The sequence below is a fragment of the Crocodylus siamensis genome, chromosome 1 (genome assembly GCF_052110815.1).
Source record: "Crocodylus siamensis isolate JL-2025a chromosome 1, ASM5211081v1, whole genome shotgun sequence".
In the NCBI taxonomy this organism is placed as follows: domain Eukaryota; kingdom Metazoa; phylum Chordata; order Crocodylia; family Crocodylidae; genus Crocodylus; species Crocodylus siamensis.
The window spans coordinates 33678005-33696946 of NC_143395.1; the positions used below are offsets into that span (position 1 = coordinate 33678005).

The following is an 18942-nucleotide window of genomic DNA, read 5'->3' on the forward strand; positions in this document are numbered from 1 at the left end:
TGGTATACTTTTGGACAGAATTTAAAATTAATTTTCTATCTTGAATCTAAATAGATTTAAAAATGTAACCTAATACTATTTCTGCTCCATTCACACTGATCACTTATACTGCCTCTCCCTGGGTGTGTCTGCATGAGACAGTAACTGTGCAGTAGCCTAATTCTACCGTGAATTTGTGTGCAGGGCAAAAACTATGCTAATACATTAATGCACAGTAGTATTAGGCTAGTGCAGTTACCATCACTAAAAAGCTGTGCACTGGCACTACTGCACAGTAGTGCCAGTTAATGTGTATTGATTTAGTACTTGGTTAGAAGATATTAAACTTAATGTGCCATAACTACAGCACATTAATGAATGTGTATACACACCCTCCCTCTCCAGATTAGCAGTCTAAGTAATATGTTGTCTAAATCTATTGATTTCTTTATGATTTCTGATCTTCCACATTACTTAAGGGCTGGTTCTGCTAACCACGCTCATTTTAAATAAGTTACTACTCAAACTGTGTAAGAATGGCAAAAATGAGCCCTTGGCCATTATGCTGTTTTAGATCATTCTACCTATTTTACTAGTACTAAACACAACATAAAATAAACCTCAAATAGCTCTCCTCCTGGATAACTAAAGTCTGAAATTCTCCCTGGTGTAGGAAATGAAAATTCCTGATCCCTGGTGAGAGTAAGAGGGACACAAGAGAAAATATAGCCTCATTGGCATCATTCTCTGATCTCTATGAAATCCACATATTATCTCTGCCAACAACACCTAGATTCTGTGCAAAAATATTAACTCTTATCTGAATCTAATATTTTCTGGGGAAAACTGTGATGATGAAGGCCCCAAGATTATAGTACACTAAATAGGTAATGTGATGTCTCAGAGCCATGGATGTCTCAGAGCCTTGAAACTCAGTAGGGCTTAAAAGCAAAGCAGTGGCACAGGTCTCAGTCATAGGGACTATGCCTTTCAGCCCCCATCACATGAATGAATAATTTGAAGATGAAAACTTCATCCCTGTGACAGAAAAGCGTAAAGAAAATTGAGGGAAATTCCAAGATTTCAATGTGAATTTTTCATAATAAATGACAGGGAATTTTGGTGTGGAATCATTCATATAGTGCTATGAAACTTCAAAAATGCAAACTAATACCAAATAACTCATTAATCCAAATCCCTCTGCACTATGAATTATAGGGTGCAAAACTTTCAAGTATATTCTGAAACATTAATTTTAGGGAAGACAATAAAATCTAGTGAAATAAGTACAGAATTTCAAGCTAAGATATCCCAAGTTCTATTATACACTGATTTGTTATGTGGACTTTTGGAAGTCACTTAACTATTTTTATCTTCATTTTACAGATGAGGAAACTCCAGAACAAAAAAGGTTATCTACTCCACAGGGGTACTACATGGATGAAGCAGCAGCTAATTGAGTAGTAGTTAATATTTGTCAAGTGCTTTGAAGTGCTACTACATTTGTCACTATAATGTTTTATTTTCAATAAGAGAACTCTAACCTGAAATAGATATTCTACACTCAACAATCTTCAGACTTGTTCTATACTAATATTTCACATTCTTTGGTTAGAAGCCTTAAGAATGTACTGTGAAAATTTAATCTTTTGCAGCTAACAACTTTAGCCTGGAAAAGTGCAGGCTCAGGGGTGATCTGATGGCCACCTATAAGTTTATCGGGGTGACAACCGGTATCCGGGGGAACGTTTGTTCAACAGAGTGCCCCAAGGGATGACAAGGTTGAATGGTTATAAACTACTGCAAGACCATTTCAGGCCGGACATAAGGAAGAATTTCTTTACTGTCTGAGCCCCCAAGGTCTGGAACAGCCTGCCATCGGAGGTGGTTCAAGCACCTACACTGAACACCTTCAAGAGAAAATTGGATGCTTATCTTGCTGGGATCCTATGACCCCAGCTGACTTCCTGCCCCTTGGTCAGGGGGCTGGATTCGTTGATCTTCCAAGGACCCTTCCAGCCATAATGTCTATGAAATTTATAAAAGCAGCTTATTTTGTCAACATGTTACATACTCATTGGAGAAGTCTACACGTGCAAATAATACAAGGTCAGTTTACTCCAGAGTAAATTACTCTGGAGTAAACTGACCTGGGCAGGCATCTGCACATGTAGGGTCTCAGAAGCAGATTCACTGCTCATAGAAGCAATCTGCTCCCACCCCCGCTGGCCCTGCACCAGTCCCCTGCAGCAGCCAGGAGGAGCTCTAGGCTCATCCTGGGTGCTAGCTCAGGGTCTGAAAGGGAGCATGGGGCCAGGACACAGCTGTCCCTAGCAGGGGCTAGGACATTTCTCCCTGTTCCTAGGAGCTGCCTGCTGCCAGGGAAGGGACAATATCCCCCTGCCCTGGCAGCAGGGAGCTCCTGGCCCTGTGTTCCTGATTCGGGGCAGAGGACTTGGAAAGAGTTATAGGGGAGGGGCAGGTCCCATTCCCCTGCCTTGATCCACTGGTGGGGGAGCTAGTAATGACCCCCCCAGCTTAGTGGGGAATCCCACCCAGAGAATGAGTGCCTGTTACACATTCAGCCCTAAATCCATCTCTGCTGTCTCCTCCTTGGCTATTTGAACAAGCCAAGATGTGTTCAAGAGACGAACTCCTTGGTCCAGGTCACCTCAACTTCTCGTTTTTCACCTAGGCCTTGCCAGCTCTTAGTAGGGGGCATTCTGCCATCTTAAAGAATGATGCCTTTTATCCTGCTTATACAAGAAATTGCAGATGCTCTTCACAGAAGAGGTCAGCCTGCATAGCTGAATGCTCTAAAATAGACAATAAGTTATAAGAAATAGCACAGCACTTTATTATATAAACAAGAGAAATCATAAACACAAGTAATCATCTGTGCATATAGAGAGATATATAAATAAAGAAACACAAGGGATTATAAGAACTATGATTACTTACCCTATTCTGCACTACTGACTAGAATACAAGGCTAGTTCTCACCTCCTGATAAGGCTTCAAGAAAACAAATTTGTAAGCTTACCTTACCTACCTTTCCCACTGTGGGGACTAAGTTCCTGGATTCTTAGAGACCACTTACTCCACAGAGCAATTCTTAAATATCATCTATATCTACTCATCTTCAAATTCCTACTGAATTATTGAGGAGCATATACTATGCTCCTCAGAGCAAATACAATAGTATTCAAAGATCTGACTGTAGATTACATCTTTTTGGGTATGCTGGGAATAATTCCTGGTTTTGTGGATGCAATTATGGCGGATCATGGGTTTTTTGTATATAGTAGCTTATCAGGTGCCCAGGTGCCCTCCTGCATGCAGGTAATGGTATCTAGAAAATTGATATAAGTGTAGGGATGTTCTAGAGAGTACTTGATTAGGGCGTGATAATTGTTAAACCTGTAGAAGAAGTCACCCCTTGATCTATCCAGTCCAGATGATGAGAATACAATCTGTGTAACACAGGTAGACTGCAGGTTTGCTGGTATGGTTTTCCAAAAATCCCTCTTCCAGGTGGCTTATGAAGAGGTTGGCCTATCCTTCTAAGATCTATCATGGTTTTCTCAATTATCAGTTTTAATTACATTTTTCTGGGTGTTAGCCTTGCCATCAATCTCTTATTTTGAAATGCAAAGCTCTGTTGTCTCATGGTGGCCTCAAATCATGCGCATCAGCTCATGTCCAGATGGGTTCATGTGGCTGCTTATTAAACATGGCCCTTCAATAGTTTTAGTAATTACTCATCCTGAGCGAACTAGTAATTGTCTCCCTCTGATCTGAACCTTATTGCCTGGAAAGTACCACTTACTCTTTAGTGTATCATCCAATCTCAGGCATACTCTAAAATATTAAAACAAAATAACATCACATACTATAGATCATACAAACATAAAAATGATGAAGTTAAGCACAGGTTAACTTTAGCTATCAATAGAGAATACATACTGTATCAACAGAACTGATATAAGAAAGTATCTATGAATGGTATTCCATGAACACTCTAAAATCCTTCTATTTTGTGGGTGAGTTTGAGACAGTCATAAATTATTTGTATTTAGTATAAAAAATATGAGATGAGATTGACAATATAAGGGGTACAAGTGTTGGTGGTCAGTTTGAGTGGAACATCTTAGCTCAGGGCTTTACTGGAATGGAAACCAAAGTCAAAGCCACGCCTACGCCAAAATAGCAAGCTAATAATTGAGATGGAGGTCATGGTCAGGGCAAGCAACTGATTTAACCCAGGATGTCCAAGACAGAAATAGGAGTAACAAAGAACAGTGGGGAAGATCCAAGCCAGAAGTTCCTTGTATGAAACCTGGTTCAGGAGTTCCAAGCAGGCCAGAACTGCAGCAATACAGCTTCTGCAGTCTGACGTGAGCCTTTATAGCCAGTGTGGGCAGCGCTTCTTCCTGAGAGATGATTCAGCCTAATTCCCTCATTATTTCCAGCTGGGCCTTGGCTCATTACAGAGAATATATACATTCTTTTACAATCTGTAGTAGGTGACCAAGAAGAAGGGGCTTAGGAAGCTTCTAGGCAGTAATTCTTCAGTGAAGCAGAGATAAAGAAAGAAAGCCAAAGAGGCAGTAGTACTAAGGTTCTTGCTCATTGTTAGAAGAAAGTGTATCTCATGATGATTTTGTACTGTTTTCAGGGCAGGTGAAACAGGGAAAAATCCCCTATCTGAAGCCCAGTGAATTCAAAGTCTTACTATGGATTTCAGTAGACCTTGCATTTGGCCATAAAACAAAAGTGTATTAAATTGGACAGTGATTCAGAAAATGATGAGAAGACAAGGGTATAAAAAAGTTACTTGGTTGGGCATGAATACAGTTTAATTTAAATGTGTACTATCCTGGTATTAACATCTCAGATGCAACATTATTTTAGCCAGTGAAGCCTATCTGGATGTGACATTCCTATTTAAGTTAATGGGAATTTCTTATGGAAGTTTCATGAGAGGTGAAAATCCACAGAACTCTTGAGACACCTAAAAAATAACCAGCTTAAACCATGGCTAAGATTAGATAAAAGGGAGAAAGAAAGTTTATAGAATAAACTAAAAAGTCCCAAATGCTTGGTTTGGGCTGATACTATAAACCAATTAAGATTAAAAAAAACCCAAACAAAATCCAAGAAATTATTTTATAAAAGGGAAACAATATCTTCCCTCCAAAACTGATGAAAATGGAAGTACAAAGGGAACTATTGAAACCAGATGTAAAACTGTTATATAGCATATTAAGTAAAATAATAAATTCTGTATTAATTCATAGTCAATACTTACATATCAACTAGCCAATTGCCCGTCAAAAATGACAGGGTGTGGGGGTGGCAGAGACAGCAGTCCGCATCTGCCCCTGCTCCCTCCCACCTTCAGGGCTGAGCCTGTTCCCCCTCTTCCCACCCCCTCTGCTTTGAGGCTGGGGCTAGGCCACACCCCTATCCACTCCATCGTCGCTGCCTGCAAGACTGGGGGGAGGGGCCAGCAGCGCTTGCCTTGCCTCCTCCGTCCTCTCTGTTTTCACAACCTGCAGGAAGCATGGGGCCTGGGGCTAGCGCTGCTGGCCCCACCCCCCTCCACTGCCTGCAGGGTTGGGGAGCCGCTGGCCTTGCCATGGGGGGGAGTAATAGAGCTGGCCCGTCTGCTCTGTTGCCTGCTGGGGGGGTGGGGACAGACACCCAGGGCCGGGCTTGCTTCCCCCACCCTTGTCCCTGCCACTTCAGGGCTGCTCCCCTCACCCAGGAGGCCGGCAGAGACAGAGCCCAGTGTTCGGCCCTGCACCCCTGCTCTCCTTGTCCAGCCCCATGCCCCCAATTTGGTCCTGACCCTGTCCCCCCACCCCACCATTGCTTCAAACCCAACCCCATTCCCCCCTGGCAGTTAGGGTTTGGGGCCACTCCTCCTGTCCCCCAGTTACCATGGTGGGCCTGACCCTGTTCCCACTGCCTTGCACCACCACTTCCTCAACAGAGTGGGGCTGAGGGGGCCAGTCCCTCTTTCCCCCACTCCACTGTGGTGCCAGGCTTGCCCCCCCACCCTCCCCACCACTGTTGTGCTCAAACGGGCCTGCCTCCCCAACTTCCCTGCTGCCATATCGGGGCTGGGCTCCCCACCACCACATTGGCCCGGGTTTACTGCTCCTCCCCCCATGTTGAGGGAGTAGTATGGGGGGGGGAGCCAGCACTATTGACCTCAGGCCCCCCCTTCTGTATTCACCACCTGCAGGGAGCAGGGTGTGGGGCAAGGCCAGTGCTGCTAGCTTCACCCCCTGCCATGGCGTCCCAACCCTGCTTCCCCCCGCATAGGCACTGCCCCCCATTCCACCTGCTCCATTGCCACTGTCTCCAGGGAGCAGGGCAGGGGGGGCAAGGCCAGCTAGCCTCCCCCCTGCTGCAGCACCTATGTTCCCAGCATCATAGTGGCACTCTGCTGCACTGCCACCTCCTGTCCGAATGTTGTATTCGCAGTCTGATTGATTGTTTCTGTCAGCCAATCAGAGTACAAATAAAGCATTATGGACAAACAGACAGACAGACAGACTATGCCTTTTATAATATTAGATACTGAGAAGAAATTGCACAGTTTTATAGTTCCATTAAATAGGAGGAAGGGAACTCCCATTTTCTTGTACAGAAAATTTACAAATGGTTTTCCTGCATATAGAAAGAATGGTATTACTTAATGTTTCATAAAAAATATGCCATTTTTCAATGATGTGTGTCTTTTGTAAAACTGAATCACAAAACTTATTGTCTGATAATACAGTAACAAGTGCTTTCAAGCTTCTGAAACAGCATAATAAATTATATCAAGCAAATCATAAAGTGAGAGTATTTGGACAATGATAACTGTAAACATTATATGTCTCCAGCAAAATGATATGCCATTGGCCATTTCTATTCTATTAGTCACATAAATAGACTTAGGTGCCTAAGTGTAACTCTATTCTACCCTGCTTGAGTCACTGAAAAACTCTCATTGTAAATGAGAGTTAATACTCTCCTCATTAATACTTTTTTTGCAGTTCAATCTTGGTAAGATAATACTGTGTTACAAATAGATAGGTAGTGCACAATCACATTTAGGTGCCTAAACCCCCTTAAATAACAAATAAGTGAAATAGAACTGGCCCCGTATGAAACCAAACGGATTCACTTCTCCTCCGTGGCTGGGAACCACTATGTTCTAACAGGCCACAATTTCTGACCCTGAGTGCATTTTAAGGTCTCTGGTGACTCCTCTTGGTTCTGTGCCTTTCTAGCCCAATACCAGTTCTAAACCCACTAAAACACAGATCACTTACCTGCATGCAGGGTGAGCCAAGAGATTCCAAGTAATACAGGTAGACTGAATCCGGCTGAATTGTCACATCTCACTGCGGTCTTGGAAGGAGACTCATAGGGAAACAGTTTCAAGCAGAACAAGCCCTGAAGTGAGGGGTGAGCTTTCAACTGACAACTGTAACTAAAACAAGCTTGTGCCCTATACCTTGGCAAACTCCAGGTCCATAAAATATCCCAAGGCACCCAAATTCACTAAGGGAACTCCACAGAATCACAGAGAGGACAGGCTAGAGAGGATTCCCAGAGGTCATTTAGCCCAACCCCATACCTGAGGCAGGATCATCCCCATCAATACCTTCCCATACAAAGCTATTGTCTAACCTATTAGCAAAACTACACAGTCAACCCTGACACAGCCACAAGACACTGTAATATACCAAAGGTAAAGCAGGAGAACCATTGCATCAAACATCCTACTGCTTCAAAGTTTGTTCACATACACTCAAATGTGCATAGTCATAGAGAAATAGGGCTAGAAGGGATGTCCAGAGGTCATCTAGTTCAACCCCCTGCCTGAGGCAGGGTCATCCATATCTAAACCATTCCAAACAATCATAATCTAAACTCTACATAGGACTACCCTCACTGTGGGACATACTTATAGTAGAACATAGGCATAACTATGCCTAAATCGCCACTGATCAATGACAATTCAATCTTTTTTTGAACACTAATGATAGAGTCCACAACTTTGCTTATTTCACTTCCTCCCTGTTCTAACAGTAAATAAGTTTTTCCTGCTGTCTAGTCCAAATCTACATTGCTTTAACTTCATTCAAGTCAATTGGTCTAAGTCCTACTCTTTGCAGCAAGAAATAAAAAGAGTTTTCCCTCTTCTTCAAGGAAGCCCTTCAACTATTTGAAAATTCTTACCATGTCACTTCTTAAGCACCTTTTCCACAGGCTGAAAATCATATTTCCTTCAACTTCTCTTCATATGGCTTGCCTTCCAAGACTTTTATTATATTTGTTGCCTATCACTGGACCATGTCTAACTTCTCTATAAGAGCCACTATCACCACCCTATGACCACCACCATATCTTGAATTGAATGCTTCTATTTATGCATTCCAAAACTGAATTCAAGTTTTGTGTGGTTGCATAACACTGCAGACTTATATTGAGTCTGTGATCTGGTGTCACCCATTTTGTATTTGTATTTTTGATTATTCTTTCCAAGGTGTAGCACCTTTCATTTGTCATCAATGAACTTCATCCTGTTAGCTCCAGCCCAACTTTCCAATCTGTCAAGATTCTTCTGAATTGTACTCCTGTGTTCCATCCTTTCTAGTTTTACATTGTCTGTAAACTTGCTCAAGAAGCTGTCAGTTCTAGCATTGAAATAGTTAAGAAATGTCTTTTTTTATCTACCTTGTAGTAGTATCGTCTAGCCCATGTTTCTCCAATTTGTTCATAAGAAGGGCATGTGCAACCTTGTCAAAGGCATTCCTAAGGTCCAGACACATTATATTTACAGCATGCCTTTCATCCATCCAAGTAGTTAATTTGTCAAAGAAAGAGATCAAGTTTACTTGGCAAGAGTGGTTTTGGAAATCCATGCAGAGTCCTAGTGATCACCCCTTCCTCCCCCAGATACTTGCAAATGGACCTCCTTAGGATATGTTCCAGTAACTTCCTGGGTACTGAAGTGAGGCTATGTGGTATTTAGTTTTCTGGGTCCTCCTTTTTGCCTTTTTAAAAAGAGGGGTACCCTACTGGCTTTTTTCCAGTCCTCTGGTACCTTGCCCATCTCCCACTATTTCATAAATATTATTGTCAAGGGCTCTGTGAGAACCTAAAATACAAAAGAAAAGCATACAGGTAATGGAAAAATAGGCAGGTCACCAAGGAGGTATACCAAAAAAATCACAAGAATCTTCAGGGACAAAATCAGGAAAGCAAGGGCCTGATGAACTTTATCCCAGGGTAGAAATAATGAGGCATCCTAGATGATTCTTGCTCAGCCATATTGGTCTCTTCCTATTCTTCATGTCAGAACAGTTTCTTCTTGGGCTTCCAATACTGTGCCCTTCAGAAGCTCCCAGTGCTCCTGGATGCCTTTATCCTTCAGTCTATCTTTCCATGGCACATACCTATTAACTCCTTGAGTGAGTTGAAAACCACCTTTTTGTAATCTAGTGTCCTAGTTCTTCTGATCTCATGCTTTTTCTGTAACAGAACATGTAATTCTATCATATTCATATCATGATTGCTTCCTAGCAAATTTCCCCATCACCTTCACATCCTCCACCAATTCTTCCCTATCAGTGAAAACAAGATCCAAGATAGATGATCTCCTAGTTGTATCCTCCACCATCTGGAGCAGAAAGTTGTCCCCCACACAGGTTAGGAATCAGCTTGACATGTTATGTTTGGCTGCATTGTTTTTCCAGCAGATGTCCAGAAAATTGAAGTCTCCTATCAGTACCTTCTGACAGCTTTTGGATACTTTTGTCACATCCTGGAAGCGTCTTGTCCACCTCTTCTTTCTGACTTGGTGGACTATAGTAAACCCCTACTGCTATATTGGCACTGTATGTCACCTTTTATTTTCACCCAAATGTGTTGTGATCTGCTACCTTCTTATTCTCTGTCCAAGGAATAAGTGCGTGTATTTTTGACATACTTGCCAATACAATAATATTTTCTCCCAACTTTATCCTTCCGAAACAGAGTGTAGGTCTCAATGTTGATGTTTTACTCAGGTCTCTGTCCTACCAATCATATAACTGTTCTTTTCACAGGCTACAGCTTGCAGCTCTTGTTTGTCCCCATACTTATTACATTTGTATGCATACAGCAGATATATTTTGCATTTCAACCTACCAGTTTTCCTTCTGCATCACTTGTTGCTGCCCATGGCTCACTGGCCCTATCCCAGAGTTGAGATGCTTCTTCTGGTCCTTTTCCCCTCTGGACTGTTTGCTCTGTTGCTGGAGGGTTTTGTTCACGATCCCCTAAGGAACTTAGTGTAAAGAACTCCAGGCAACAACCAAAAATTCTATATCCAGTTGTGATCGGATGAATCCCAACTTTTGATACAAGTCCTGCTCCCCAGAACATCCACCTGTCTTCAAAGGCTCTTTGATACAATGTTCCTGCCTAGGCCCTTTCCTTCCACGGGGAGGACAGATGAGAATACTACTTGTGCTCCAAGCTCCTTAACCCTCCTGCCCAAGCATCTTGTATTTAACTTTGATTTGCTTGGTGTCATTCCTAGCAGTATTGTTTGTGCCAACATGGACAAGTAGGAAAGGGTCTGCAGGATAGATGAGCTCTGGAAGTCAATCATAGTTTCATAGTTTGTAGGGTCGGAAGGGACCTGAGCAGCTCATCAAGTCCAACCTCCTGCCATGGCAGGAAAGAATACTGGGGGCAAATGACCCTAGCAAGGTGTTCATCTAAGTCTTTCTGTGACACGCTGAATTCAGGCTCTAGGCCTTAAATCATGTATAGCTCATAAACTGGATCCAGCCTCAAAGAGATTAGATTTGGCTTGCAGCAGTACGTGGATTGACAGCATGCAGCTGACTCTGATGTGTTTCCCTTCTCCGTCCTATGTTGTGCCACTGATCTCTTCCACAGTGGACTTCTCCACAGCTCTTCTGCATCCCCTATGGTATCTGGCACTTCTCCTCACTGCCAGTTTAGCATAGGAATTTGTCTCTGTCCTCACTACCACTTAGCAGAGGAATGTGCAGTGCTTAGTCATGTTGTTAAGTGGATCAGGCAGCAGGTGGCTGGGGAACTGCAGTGGGGGCTGGTGGTCTGCAATGGAGGCTGGGTTACAAGCACTTGTTTGATGTTTGCGGAAGGTTATTGACCCCTGCCTTAAGCCATCCAGCACCTTCTGACACCTTTGCTTAGTTCTCTTCCCTGTGCCGGCAAAATGTCTCTTTGGCCATACACCTGGGCTGAAAAACTGCAGCCTCTTCTGCCAGCCAGCTTCTGTACAGAAAGTCAGTTGTTCTTGTGGCTGGGGTAGCAGAGATGATTAGAGCCACTGGCACTTAACGGCTCTATTGCTGCTTGCTCCCTCAGAAGGAAGCAAATCTGGAAAGATCACAGGGTGGGTAGAGGAGGCTTTATTGTGATTTTCAGGTCAGACTTGGTCCCTTATCCTAACACAGAGGTCACAATGCAAACTGCAGGTTGCTATTACAAAATACTGTTCATAAAACATAATGGACTTCATAGTTTGTCAGAGATGTACTATAATCTCCTGTAGTTTATACCAACATTTGAAGCATTTTGAAAATATATATGAAAACAAAGGGTGCCATTCTGTGCTGGAATTCTAACAGGTGTAGCCCAAGACTCATGGTGTATTTTGAAAGCTGATTAAAATGTCTTCTAGTCACACTTTCATCTATGGAGTCTTTGGCTATTCTGCTGTGCTCCTGCTGGGGGTATAAGTTATGGCATGGTTTGAGTAACCATGAGTTCATTTACATGTACGCTTTACTGCATGGTTGACTACTTAGCTCTACAGTAAAGCAGCACAGTCTGCACATATGTCCTGGTATTAGAGCTCAGTAACTTAACTCTGCCATAGGATAGTATTATCTTGGACAGTACTGTTCTACAGCAGAGTGGTTAAATGCACATCAACACACATGTAGATTGTGACAGGGGCTGGCTGAGGGATGAGGGTGCTACAGTATGGGTGTTGCCTGCCACCTAACCCCACACTGTAGCACCCTCATACCCTAGCCAGACCCTCTGCCACCCAACCCCACCAACTGGACCCAGGAGCTGACCCCCCTGGAGTCCCTGCCAGGCCAGGCCTGCTCTGCACTAGCTTGAATTGCTGTGGTCTCAGATGCACATGTAAATGCTATGCTCAGGAGCAGTTTTCTCTGGCATGACATGCACCAGAGTTTATTGCTTAGGCTTAATTGCACATGTAGATGCACCCAGTCTGTCTTACAACACCTACTGCTTACTGAAGTCCCATACCCAGAATGTCTTTAGTACACCATCTGGGACAAAATCTTCCAGTGGTAGTCTTTTAGCCTTAGTTCTGGTAGTTATATATGACACATCAACTTGCTTCAGTGTGTGTAGAAATTTGTAGATAGTGAATTCAAATGACTAAAGTATTATTTTACTCAGTATCTACATTGAAAAACTTGGCTTGTAAAAATGGATTGCTAATATTATATTTACTAATTTGCAAGTGTAAAGAGTTAAGACAATATGGTAAATTAAATTTGCAGGTTAAAAGACATGCAGGTAAAATGTAGTTTCAGGTGGAATAACAATGAAAGTAACTGTATAGATATGTCCATATATTAAAGAACAACACTTCCATAGCAAAACCTCCAGTTTTTCTTTTTTTCTTCTTTTTTTTTAAATGCATTCCCTCCCCTTCCTGACCATTTCTGACTTTGTCTCTCCCTCTCTATTCCCTGTAGATAAGTATAAGTGAGCTAAGACATAGACTAAGCTTCAGCATTTTATTTTGGGATCAAGTTCTATTTGTTTTGTTTTCTCTCCTTTATATTGTATAATTATTATGTTTATACTGATATATTGATTTTTACTATATAACTGTTTTACTGGTACTATATGATTTAGGCCTATATATGTAAGGTAGCTTAGTTTCATAGTTAGTAGGGTCGGAAGGGACCCGAGCAGATCATCAAGTCCAACCCCTGCCATGGCAGGAAAGAGTACTGGGGTCAAACAATCCCAGCAAAGTGATATAAGTCATGTCAAGTTTCCAAAGTTTCATAGTTTCTAGGGTCAGAAGGGACCTGAGCAGATCATCTAGTCCGAACCCCTGCCATGGCAGGAAAGAATACTGGGGTCAAACGACCCCAGCAAGATGTTCATCTAACCTCCTCTTAAACACCCCCAGGGTAGGAGCCTGCACCACTTCTCTTGGAAGCTGGTTCCAGACCCTAGCCACCCTGACCATGAAGTAGCGCCTCCTGATATCTAACCTAAACCTACCCTCTGCCAGCTTGTGATCATTATTCCTGGTCACTCCTGGCAGTGCTTGGGGGAACAGTGACTCCCCCAATGCCTGCTGATCCCCCCTGACTAGTTTATAACAGGCCACAAGATCCCCCCTCAGTCTTCTCTTTTGGAGGCTGAACAGGTTCAGGTCCTGTAGCCTCTCTTCATAGGGCCTGCCCTGCTGTCCTCTGATCATACGAGTGACTCTCCTCTGGACCCTCTCCATGCTGTCGACATCCTTCTTGAAGTGTGGTGCCCAGAACTGGACGCAATACTCCAGCTGTGGCCTGACCAGTGCCGCATAGAGGGGGAGGATCACCTCTTTGGACCTGCTCGAGATGCATCTGTGGATGCTTGACAAGGTACGGTTGGCCTTCCTAACTGCCTCCCCACACTGCCGGCCCATGTTCATCTTGCAGTCAATGATAACTCCAAGATCCTTTTCCGCCTCCGTGCTGACAAGAGGGGAGTTCCCTAACCTGTAGGTATGGTGCCGGTTGTTCCTCCTGAGGTGCATCACCTTGCACTTGTCTGTGTTGAAACCCATCCTATTCTCGTCCGCCCACCCTTGTAACCTGTCTAGGTCTGATTGCAGCCTGTTGCATCCTTCCAGTGTGCCCACGTCCCCCCACATCTTAGTGTCATCAGCAAATTTGAACAGGGTGCTTTTTACCTCCTCTTCCAAATCACTAATGAAGATGTTGAACAGTGCGGGCCCGAGGACCGAGCCCTGCGGAACCCTACTGCCCACGTTCTTCCAGGTTAAGAAGGACCCATGCACTACTACCCTCTGCGTGCGGCCCTCCAGCCAGTTGGCGACCCATTTGACTGTGTGGGTGTCTACGCCACAGCCCTCCAGTTTCTTAATGAGAACGGGGTGAGAGACAGTGTCAAAAGCCTTCCGGAAGTCCAGGAAGACTATATCCACTGCTACCCCTGCATCTAATGATCTGGTGATCTGATCGTAAAAAGCCACCAGGTTGGTCTGACAGGGCCTGCCACTGATGAACCCATGTTGGTTGCCTCTAAGCATGCAGTCCCCTGCTGGCCCCTCCTGGATGTGTGCCAGCATAATTTTCTCGAACAGCTTGCCTAGGATCGAGGTAAGACTAAGCAGCCTATAGTTTCCCGGGTCCTCCTTCTTGCCTTTTTTGAAGATGGGAACCACGTTGGCCATCTTCCAGTCCTCTGGTACCTCACCAGAGCACCACGAGTGCTCATAAAGCTGTGCCAGGGGACTTGCAATGACCTCGGCCAGTTCCTTTAGAACTCTAGGGTGGAGATCATCGAGACTGGCTGACTTGAATACGTCCAACCCCTCCAGAAGCTCCCTAACTAAATCCTCTCTAACCTGTGGCCCAGGTGTGCCCATTTTTTTTGTCAAGTCTCCATCCTTTCCCCAGGCCCAGTTGTGTAACTTGTGACTCACACCTACCTCCACTATGTAACTTGGTTCCTGAATGAATGGGGATGAATGAGGGTGCTTGGGAGATAATGGCAGTAGGTCTAAAAATACCTCCCTGTGAATGACCAAACTACCAACACCAATACCTGGACTAATGTCTCAGCCCTTCGAACCACCCTCTGGAACAGGACTGATGTTGCCTGGACAGACCCCCCCACAGGAGATCAGAGATAGTCTGCCCCATAAAAAGGGGTAGTGAAGACTGACTCCCTGGGATGCCCCCTCCATCTGGGCCAGGACCATGCTACACCACCTATCCACCCAGAGGCCCTGCTGGTGACCCCCTCTGGACAACACCTACTTGACAAAGGCCCCTTTCCAGCCTGGATAGGTAGCTATCACCTCCCTCACCCCCTCTTCAACCAAGGACTTGGACTCTGCTTCTCTTCCCTACCTGGACTCCAACCCTTCCACTTAGTCTCTTTCTCCTGCTGCAATTGTGAGTGCGTGTGTGTGTGTGTGTGTGTGTGTGTGGGAACCAATAACTTCATGGGGCTGTGTAGCGTGTTGTCTGTTTAATAAACCTGTAATATGGACCCCTGTGTTGGATTTTGCTTTCCGATGGTTCAGCCCTGCTCCACTCTCTGCTCCTCGCTCCTCTAACTTCTGTCTCATTTCTCCCTTTCCTCCTTCTGGCTCACTGCCACCTCCAACACCTGTCCTGAGCTCTTCTCTGCCTCCAACCCCACTGTTTCTTTGCCACTGTCTTATCCCCACTACCTTTTCCTTTTTCCCTGAGCAACCAGGTTTCTGCCTCAGTTTCTTTCCTGGTTGTCTCCTTCTTGTCACCACTTATCTGCCCCCCCTGCAATATCTTAGCTGTCTGTCTCAGTTTCCAGCCCCAAGCTCCCAGGTTTCTGTCTCTCTCTCTTTCCTGGCTGTCTCCTCCTTGCCCCCAGCCTTTTTTTTTTCCTGCCCACCCCCACCGTCCCATGCACCAGTGACCTCAAGTAAACCTGGGGCCACTTGATCTTAAGTAAACCCAAGCCTCAGTTCCTCAGCTTTTCTCTAGTCCACCAGTTCTGGCAACTTTCACTCCCTACACTTTAATACACTCTCTCTCTCACCTTAACCTTCCAGCAGGTACCCCAAGCACACACCTACACACTGTACCATCCAAGTTAGGAACTTACCTGTGTGTGTGTGTAGGTGGGTTGTGAATGTGTGTGTGTGTGTGTGTGTATATATATATATAAACTGTGTGCATAATATACGAATTAGTGATCTGTGTATGTGTACTGAGTGTGTGCATATTGACAATAGATTTTTGTCTAATTTTTAGTGTTTATGTGCTTGAATTGGTGATAGGTAGCATGTGCCTAGGGTGGTTTGGATGTGTATGTGCCTGAGCTGATAGAGTGTGCGTGTGTATGTGTATGCACCTAATTGATTTGTGTATTTGTATGTGTGCAATTGTGTCACATCCTCCTGTCTAACAACACAATATTGAAATCCTGAGAGTTGGCCTGATCCCATAGGGCAACACTACCTTATTTTTGTGATATTTTTTCTAAGCTGTACCATGGACAAATATCCTTCTAAATTCTTAAAGCAGTACTTCAAATCTACTCCACTTTCTCCAAAGTCAGATTAATGCACAGGCCCATAGCACCCTCTAGGTGCCAATTAGGGGACCCCTTGGTGGCTGGATTTTCTTGGGAAACAGCAGGTTTCCCCTTGTAGGCAGGCAGCCTTTTAGCCTGCAAGGGGTCCTGCTTGGAGCTGCTGAGAGTAGGACGCAGGGGGTCCTAATGGAGGGGGCATGTGCTCAGCTGCATGCACACACGTGGCCAGAACAGCCAGACAGTGTGAAGAGAAGTTCCCTTCAGGGGAGGGATGTGTGAGGGAGCACAAATCAAGGCCCCCCATGGTGAGGGAGGGAGTGGGGCTGCAGCTCAGGGCACTGCCCAGTCAGGGTGGTGCTTAAGATCCAGTGCCAGGGCAGGGAGTGGGACACAGCTATGGATGGCTCATCTGCAGGGAGGAGGGGTTCCCTGCCACTGTGCACACCCTTCCAGGAGCGGTATGGGGGAGTGTGTGCCCTCCCATATTTATGCATGGGGTGGATGCAGGCTGCTTGCTGTGTGCTCAGGGCTATCTGCTCTGTTGCCTTTCTCTCAGGAGCCCCATGTCAGCTGCACAACCCCTGCCTGCCCAGCAGCAGGGGGCACAACTCACCACCCTTACTGCTGCTGGGCGGGCAGGGGGTGTGAGACCAGCATGGGGCCCCATGGGCAAAGACTGCAGAGTGGAAAGGCCTGAACCCGCAGTGGGTAGCCCACATCTGCCCTCACCCTGCTCGGCTTTGCTCTGGCTGTGGCGGGGCAGGGGGTGCAGGGAGGAGAGGTGGGCATGTGCGACCCCAGCCCACCCCACTCCCAGCCCAGTTGGGTCCATTTAACCTCCCCTGCATGTCATGGAGGCCCACCCTGCCTTTGGCAGCAGCACCAGGAAGGGAAAGGGCCCCTCTGCCCCACTGGAGTCCAGTTACTGGGATCTGGGGCCCAGCTGCAGGGCAGGAGTGGCAAGATACATTCATGAATGTATCATGTTTATAACAGGGTATGGGGGGCCTCCAATTTTCTGTTTGCCCAGGGCCCCAATAAATCTTAATCTGCCACTGACTTTCTCAGTGATACTTTTTTTCACTACCTCCAAAAAATCTACCCTGTACATTTTATTCCTTTCTATACACACTGCATTAACAAGAACAGTACAGATTCATATACACATTATGAATCTGTACACATTATACAGTTTTGACACAAATAGGTTCCATTAATCTTATGTTGCTCAAATCCTCTTGTTTTTCTTTATTGCTACAAAGTTTACTTTCAGATCCTAAATACCCTTATTCCTTTGTGAAATGTACACGAGCTTCATATGTGTTTGAGCGTACCTTTAAGGCACAATTTCACAAGACATTTCAAAGTTACAGTAATGTTTGTTCCCTTTATTCACTTTATCTTAATAAGTTTTATATAATGTTTTTCTTTTTGCTTTCAACAGAGAACCTTTCCCTTCATATTTTCTGACAAAAATGCCTTAGATTTTTTTCTGCTTCTGAAATTAATTTGAGCCTATCTTTAATGGAAACAACAACTTCCTGTCAGAAACTGCACAGGAAAAAAAAAACTTCTTAAAAAAATATATATATATATATAAAATCATGGGCACAAAATTAAGATTATGAAATGGATCACTTGCAAGTCAGTCTCTTTCTTAACTTTACCGTATTGCCTCATCCCTTTGGATGTTTTCAATTAGATTATTCTATTCTAGTCTTGCTGGCCCCTTTAGTAAAACTAAATGTTAGTTTCACTAACTTCCACTAACTAATGTTAGTGGCAATTTAACAAATAGAAGTTGGCCAGGTTCTATTTACCAATTAATGTAATGAAAACTGGATTTTCTAATTCAGTCTGTCATATAATAAGCTGCAGTGCAGTACAGACAGAATTTGTTTTATTTTAGCACATATATGCATACATAAAAATGACTCCAGGCACATGTTGTAGACAGAAACTAGAAATGTACACCCAGTTGGTAATAATATTTATTATTCATACAACCCCCACAGGCTGAAAACAAATTATATATAATAATATTAATCAAATAATATTTTCTACTTCTTTAACAATGTGTATTATATTGTCATATATCATATAACTGATATTTGATCTGCTAGATCTATCCATCTATATAAATACAGATATATAAAACATATATGTCAATACTCCAAACAAGGAGTCTTACATACCTCTTCTTGTCTTCAAATATTTACAAATCAGTAGTGGAAAATTAACTAGTGACTTATATTGTTTCTATTATTTTTTTCTGTTACTTATAACTTGAAATTTCTTTATATTAAATTGTTTAATGATGAACTTAGGGAACAGGCAAACCTCCCAGGAGATGCTTTAAACCTCCCAGCAACATTACAGAATTCAAAAAAGAAAAATAAGTAAAAAGTGAACTAATGTATGAACAGCTAAATTAATAATAAATGCTACTTTTTATTCAAACAGGATTCAAATGGGATTTAGAGTCAGCTCTGGATTCCAGTACAATTCAATTTAGAATAATAGGCTGCTTGCACATGTTTTACACCTGCTCCCCACCCCCCCAAATACCCACACTTTACTGGAAGAAGCATCACATTA

General features: G+C 43.8%; 1 protein-coding gene across 1 annotated transcript in view; it reads right to left on the reverse strand.

Annotated features, from left to right (window-relative positions):
* Positions 1-18942, reverse strand: part of SNTG2 (syntrophin gamma 2) — a 597901-nt gene that overhangs the window by 118362 nt on the left and 460597 nt on the right. The window lies entirely within an intron of this gene.